Below are 8,483 nucleotides of genomic sequence, written 5' to 3' on the forward strand. Positions count from 1 at the left end.
CGATATGTCTCGCCTGTGCCCTGCTTTGACCATCAATGCACATGTCAAGTTTGGTTGGTCTAGCACTTATAATTTCAGAGAAAATAACTTAAATGCAAAAACTTAATGTTGATGGAGATGCTGACCAAGTCAATGGACCATGAAAGGTAGGTTGCATCTAGTATTTGATGGACGGGTTAAGACGTACTACCTAAGATGCATCTATGGTCCAAGTAAAGTTGGTGTAGCACCTTTACTTTTAGTGAAACTAACTTAAACGCAAAAACTTAATGTTGACGCTGCTGCCGTCGCAGGAAAAGCAACACCTTAGTCTTGCTTCCGCTCCTTAGTGGTGGCGAGACAAAAACTAGAATCTGTAGTCAAGAACATTGAAGTAGGTGGAAGGTGGGGAGGTTGGAATTTCATAAAAGTAGGAAGCAGTTCATTAGGAGACAAAAGATCAAGATATGAAACTGGGATCTATATATACCCACAGTTGATCGCCCCGGGCACAGTTAATGATAAGCTTACATGTACACCTGTTTGTAATTGTTCCTAAATAACTCACTCATCCTCTTTTGAAAGTCCTAGTTAACTATGATATTCTCCGGTTTGCTTTCACTGTACTGAGTCTTAAAAGTCATGCTGACTCTCTTCTTTTCACCAAAACATCATCCCTGAAGAAGACCAGGAAATGGATAATCTGAGGCACTGCTAAAGGGTTACGAGTATTACTTTTACCATCCCTCTTAAACGCCTTAACTCAGGGAAAATCAGCAAAATGAGAAACAACTATTATGTGCAGTGCTTCCTTGTCTTATGTTTGGCATAATTAGAAAACCTCACTTAAGTAATCAACAGGCAGGAAATACACAGCTTCCACAATACCAGCCATTTTAACACAGTCAGGTTTGTTCACCCTATAAGGACCCTACCCTTAATGAAAACACCACTGACTACTGAGCTAGGACCCTTAATGAAAACACCACTGACTACTGAAAAAGGACCATAATGAAAAGAAGAGAGTCAGCATGACTTTTAAGACTCAGTACAGTGAAAGCAAACAGGAGAATAAAGAGGATGAGTGAGTTATTTAGGAACAATTACAAAAATCTTGACCTATAAAGACATCACTTTCAGATGTTTCAGACTGTCAAGGAAGCTCTAGATATTTTGCAAATACAAATACACACACCATCCGGTTAAATGAAGCCTGCGATACGATCAAACCCCTCCAATCTCCAACTCCCGCGCAAAACACTTGATAGATGTCCTAATATCTATATAACCTCCCCACACAAATCACTTGATAGATGTCCTACTATTTATATAACCTCCCCATGTAAATCACTTGATAGATGTCCTACCATCTATATAACCTCCCCACGCAAATCACACGCTAATCACTTGATAGATGTCCTACTATCTATATAACCTCCCCACACAAATCACTTGATAGATGTCCTACTATCTATATAACCTCCCCACACAAATCACTTGATAGATGTCCTACTATCTATATAACCTCCCCACACAAATCACTTGATAGATGTCCTACTATCTATATAACCTCCCCACACAAATCACTTGATAGATGTCCTACTATCTATATAACCTCCCCACACAAATCACTTGATAGATGTCCTACTATCTATATAACCTCCCCACACAAATCACTTGATAGATGTCCTACTATCTATATAACCTCCCCACACAAATCACTTGATAGATGTCCTACTATCTATATAACCTCCCCACACAAATCACTTGATAGATGTCCTACTATCTATATAACCTCCCCACACAAATCACTTGATAGATGTCCTACTATCTATATAACCTCCCCACACAAATCACTTGATAGATGTCCTACTATCTATATAACCTCCCCACACAAATCACTTGATAGATGTCCTACTATCTATATAACCTCCCCACACAAATCACTTGATAGATGTCCTACTATCTATATAACCTCCCCACACAAATCACTTGATAGATGTCCTACTATCTATATAACCTCCCCACACAAATCACTTGATAGATGTCCTACTATCTATATAACCTCCCCACACAAATCACTTGATAGATGTCCTACTATCTATATAACCTCCCCACACAAATCACTTGATAGATGTCCTACTATCTATATAACCTCCCCACACAAATCACTTGATAGATGTCCTACTATCTATATAACCTCCCCACACAAATCACTTGATAGATGTCCTACTATCTATATAACCTCCCCACACAAATCACTTGATAGATGTCCTACTATCTATATAACCTCCCCACACAAATCACTTGATAGATGTCCTACTATCTATATAACCTCCCCACACAAATCACTTGATAGATGTCCTACTATCTATATAACCTCCCCACACAAATCACTTGATAGATGTCCTACTATCTATATAACCTCCCCACACAAATCACTTGATAGATGTCCTACTATCTATATAACCTCCCCACACAAATCACTTGATAGATGTCCTACTATCTATATAACCTCCCCACACAAATCACTTGATAGATGTCCTACTATCTATATAACCTCCCCACACAAATCACTTGATAGATGTCCTACTATCTATATAACCTCCCCACACAAATCACTTGATAGATGTCCTACTATCTATATAACCTCCCCACACAAATCACTTGATAGATGTCCTACTATCTATATAACCTCCCCACACAAATCACTTGATAGATGTCCTACTATCTATATAACCTCCCCACACAAATCACTTGATAGATGTCCTACTATCTATATAACCTCCCCACACAAATCACTTGATAGATGTCCTACTATCTATATAACCTCCCCACACAAATCACTTGATAGATGTCCTACTATTTATATAACCTCCCCACACAAATCACTTGATAGATGTCCTACTATCTATATAACCTCCCCACACAAATCACTTGATAGATGTCCTACTGTTTATATAACCTCCCCACACAAATCACTTGATAGATGTCCTACTATCTATATAACCTCCCCACACAAATCACTTGATAGATGTCCTACTGTTTATATAACCTCCCCACACAAATCACTTGATAGATGCCTTGATAGAAGGCAGCAATCTCATCGACATATGCACCTTTTGTAATGGCTTGGGATTTTTTTTACCAGAATCTATATATATGTGTGAAGTAACCCACTGTTGGAATTACTTCTTTGCCCCATATAATATTTTAAGTAATTCGTATCCTACGGACATACCTCCATTAGGATCCAGTGTTATATTGGATTTTACCGTCTATATTACTTCTTTGACCCATATGTGTGAAGTAACATATATATATACATGTATATATATAGTGGGGTATTACACACTTCTCTATCTTTGCTATAAAACAAATAGTTTACACATCAAAAAATATTGTTGCCATCTTCATTAAAAAGTTGTAACAGAGTTGGATCTTGTTTTTGACTAATATAATATTATATTATCCTTACTCTGAATTTTGGTTATACTGATCATGTCAATTGTGAATTCAACAATATTTCTATTCTCTCAATAACAGGGTTCAATACTTAAGAGTGGACCTGTAAACTATGTCTACTGAAAAACAGAAAGGTCTTTTTCTTTCCAAAGTCATAACAACTGTATGACTAGTCCGAATTATTCTGACGTTTTATCGACTGTTTTCATATCGGTCTGTCGTCGAATAACGTCAGAACTCCGGCCCTCTATAATATGCGGGAAATATGCGACCCGCGCCCGGAGCGCACTTCAAACTGATATTTTAGAAACAAATCGTCACTTTCACACACATGTCGCACATGGATCGAAAGATCTATTCTTTATGCACTAGGTGGTATCAATAACATGTTTCAAAGATCATTACGAAAAGCATTTTCCAACGTTTTCTATACCAACCCATGTTTTTTATGGAAATTTTAAGCCCTCCTTAGGGGAGACGGTGGGGTGGGGTGGGGTTGCAGGGGGGTCTCAGCCTTGGTGAAGATGCTGGAAGCCACGTGTTTGGCAACTTAGGAATATTTCCCATCAGTTTGAGACCTCTCTATTTCACCCTCATACAGGCGAAAAATTCTATAAATTTCACACGGGACACGCGTATCTTGCATACATAAAAGTGGACGAAAGGATAAACAACTTGGGAGGTTGGGTCATGAGGGTGTGTACATGCATACCACTGCTCTAGTTTTATATGGATAAGGAATGTCATCAAAAGCTGATTTAAAACAGCATAAGAGAATATTAAAGGTTGTTCATCTGAAATATTGTTTGTGTATATCGAATAAGTTCAATCTACAGGAACTATATTACAACACATTCCAGATAGGCATCATGCCACACCCACCCCAGTCTTAGATCTGTGATCTAGGGGAGGTCACTCCGATGATGTCATCCCTCATTAAAAATGCATGCCAATCGCTACATTCAGCATAAATATGAATTACAACGGTTACAATTTAAGAAGCACGTTAAAAATGTGACGTTTGATATTAGAGTATGAAAAATATCGCATACAGAATGCAAACTCATGAACAATGTGGGATTTGGCAACAGTTATGGAGGGATAACAGTAGGTAATGGTGATGCCGGATGCCTGGGCGCGGTGCTTCTGCTGTTGGCAATGTCGGTGTCACATAATTACACATATGAACAGACTTCAAACACCAGATGTGAAAACCAGTGTATATATGACAGAATTTGAGTGCATTATTTTCAATACTCACAAGTTGAACACCCAGCAAAAATGTTTGTCCGGCTTCGATCGGGAAAGTCACTCATCAAGTTCAGGGACTAATGGCGGATGAAAGGTAACAGGTTTGAGGGTCGGAATGAACACTGCAAACATCCAATAAAAATGTAGCGAACATCCAAATGGGCAGAATGCTTTTACTGGTATTAAATAATATTTGTTTATAAATGTCTAAATAATTCATATGTTATTAATCGGTAGCATCTTTCCAATTGCAATGTATTTTTTAAGTATATCGTCTATTCGATTAATTGATAGAACAGCCAAATGTTTAGGCTAATTTTGGATTCATTTCCGGAAATTCCTTGAGAGGTACCCTAAGGGGTAGGATTAGAGTTGTTACAAAATGTTGCACCGAAATTACATTTCTCCATTATATTAGTTTTAGTATATGATCTTATTCACTTCGTCTACTTTTTGAATAACGAAGTTCAAAGTTTCATCATAAAGTTTTAGAATAATGTGAACATCATTATTTTTTTTATTTAAAAATTCTTTAAAGAAAAAACAACATGTGTATAAGCTTTCTAAATAATAAAGGTATGCCTACGATGCCTATTTGACTTTATAAACCACTAACTATTTGACTTTATAAACCACGAACTTGTATATCTATTTAATTTCGTGATTTTCATAACCTTCCTTGTTCATGTTAATGGGCGGATTGGTCGAGTGGTAAACACTCCGGCCTTCCAAGCAGGCGGCCGGGGTTCGACCCCCGAAGTCGCCGTACGCATGGAATATATTAGAGAAAGTGTTTTTCTCCTGCCCACACAACTCCAACAACCCAGGTGGAGTATAAAATGGTCTGGTCTGGGGTGGGTGTTGCGGTATCTGTGCTGTAGCATTCAAGTGAGATGGCACTATAAATGATACCGTTGGAAGCACGGTCCCACTACACACAATACATCTCCAGCACACACATATGGAGATATTAGCCAGGTGGCATAGGACTAGTAGTTAGCGCCTGATAAGGCAGCTCCTGCGAATTCCTCAATATTGTTTTGATTAATATATATATGCTAATTGTATTGACTGTATAAAAATTGTATATCTATGTACTGTAAAGCGCTTTAGAGTGGCTTATGGTAGCTAGATAGGTCGCTATATCAAATGTTGTATATATATATTTATTTTTTAATTAGGCAAACTGGGATGAATACATTGGCAGAGTGTTTTATGATGTTTTGTTAATGACATTGGATTGGCCGGGATTGGCTGTTTATGACGAACTTTTCACATTTGAATGTTTTGTTCACATGAAATACGACAGTCGCTCAACTCGCTCACCAACTCAGTCGTAATCCGATCGCAGTACCAACTGATGCTTGCCTAAGCGAGGTTAACCATGCGTCAGATAAAACTGGAAGTGAAAGTCCAAACCCCAATCCTCGTCAAATCAAGGTTTACTGTCCCTCATCAGTGTGTCACCCTACTCAAAAGTCGGAACATTTAAGCCTGTAAAACGAAAACGTGTAAAAGGGTACTATATATACATGGAATAAATAAATGCACAGCATCGGAAAGCGCTATGAGAGACTTCTAATAAAGACAACGGTGTTAAAATAACGTTCCTTCGTTACTTCGAGAAACGGAACAAGAACATGGCATCCGCACAGTTGAATGTTCTAGACGCAGATTCGTCCGTTCTTGACAATCCTGACTTTTGGCCTCCGGGTTTATACTCAAGGCCATGGATGCCACGACAGGTGTTTTGGAATGAGCGTAATGACCAAAAGTGGCATACTCAATGCCATGTGCTGGAATTGTGAAGGGATAATGGCCGGGATGCCTTATCTCTTAACTGTCTCAACACTTACGATAAAGATATATGTGGATTGTCAGAACATCGGGTGAGAGAATACCACTTGTCGTTTTTCAATAGTTTTAATCATTCTGGTTATAAATGTATTGTAAAACCTGTTCATGAAGCAGACCCCTACCGCTACAAATGTTGTATAAGAGGTGGTGTGTGTTTGTAATATAAGTCGCATCTTAATGTACAAGAAATCATGATAGACAGTCCTAGAATTGTCGGGCTTGAATTACAGTCACCTAGTGGGGAATATACCTATTGGTTTTCAATATATATGCCTGCTTCTTCACGGCCTATTGAGGTCTTTCCAGATCATATTGACATTTTAGAATCTTTATATGATATGTACTCAGAGAAAGGTAAAGTGTTTATAATAGGTGACATTAACTCTGGGTACTTTCAAATACTGAGTTATTGATGTTAGAGAGAGCCCAACATTTTATTGTTAAGTCAATTCAATGTTTCGGAAAAAGAACAAGAACTGATATGTGTACTTCTTTAATCGGATGGTTTTCTATAGAGGCGTATATCGATATCAAAAAGCTTTTGTTTTTAGGCAGGATCTGCAGAATGAAAAGAAGTAACTTAATCTGCAGAGTATTCATTTTGATGTATTAATGTATAAAGTTAATAATTACAGTCAAAAAGGTTATATACCAGACATTGTCAGAATACTAAATTAGTATAATCTATATAAATACATTATACTATGTTTGGATGATGGTGTTTTTCAAAATAAAATGTATTGGAAGTCATTGATTTATAAATCCGTAACAAATTATGAAACTAATACATGGATGCAAAGAGTTCTAATGACACAGACTTTACACGATTTCTATTGCTACATGACTGTCTAAAACCTCATAATTTATGGAAATTAGCCTTGCGTCACCCAAATTTTCTTGACAATATCGGATATATAATGAAATTGATTGTATCTATACGTGTAAGTAACATAAAACTTTTATGTCATCATTGTGGCTATTTCTACACAGATTTTGTATATCATGTGATTTTGCATTGTTCTGTAACAGAAAATCTTCGCGACAATTTATGGTGTATAATTGCCTGCATTTCAAGTATTGAACTCAGTTCATATCTGCATTCACTGTCTGACTATTCATTAATTCACATTTTACTAGGAGGCCCAATGACCTATCATTTAAATGAAATTGATTTTGAATAATTTAGACTAGAATCCGAATATAGGCAAGGTATCATATATTTTTTTACTGCCTACGTAAACTAGTATTATATCACTGATATTTAACAATATGTATATACGTTTGTGAACTTGTATGAACGTCACGATTGTTGTCATTTTGTAAATAATGCATTATTCATGTATTATAATTGTTTCAATGTATGTATCAATTATGTATTATCATGCTCATTTGGAGGAAATAAAGATGATATATTCAGTTCGTCTACTTTTTGAGTAACGATGTTTAAAGTTACATCATAAAGTTTTAGAATAATATGAACATCATTGTTTTATATTTAAAAAGTCTTTATAGAAAAAACCACATGTGTTAGCTTTCTAAATATAAAAAAACTATAACGTTACGATGCCTATTTGACTTTATAAACCACCAACTTATATATATAATTACGTGATATTATTATAACGTTACGATGCCTATTTGACGTTATAAACCACCAACTTATATATCTAATTCTGTGATAAAACTATAACGTTACGATGCCTATTTGACGTTATAAACCACCAACTTATATATCTAATTACGTGATATTACTATAACGTTACGATGCCTATTTGACTTTATAAACCACCAACTTATATATCTAATTACGTGATATTATTATAACGTTACGATGCCTATTTGACGTTATAAACCACCAACTTATATATATAATTCCGTGATATTATTATAACGTTACGATGCCTATTTGACTTTATAAACCACCAACTTAT

This window comes from Mizuhopecten yessoensis, unplaced genomic scaffold (assembly GCF_002113885.1).
Source record: "Mizuhopecten yessoensis strain PY_sf001 unplaced genomic scaffold, ASM211388v2 scaffold4623, whole genome shotgun sequence".
Taxonomy (NCBI): Eukaryota; Metazoa; Mollusca; class Bivalvia; order Pectinida; family Pectinidae; genus Mizuhopecten; species Mizuhopecten yessoensis.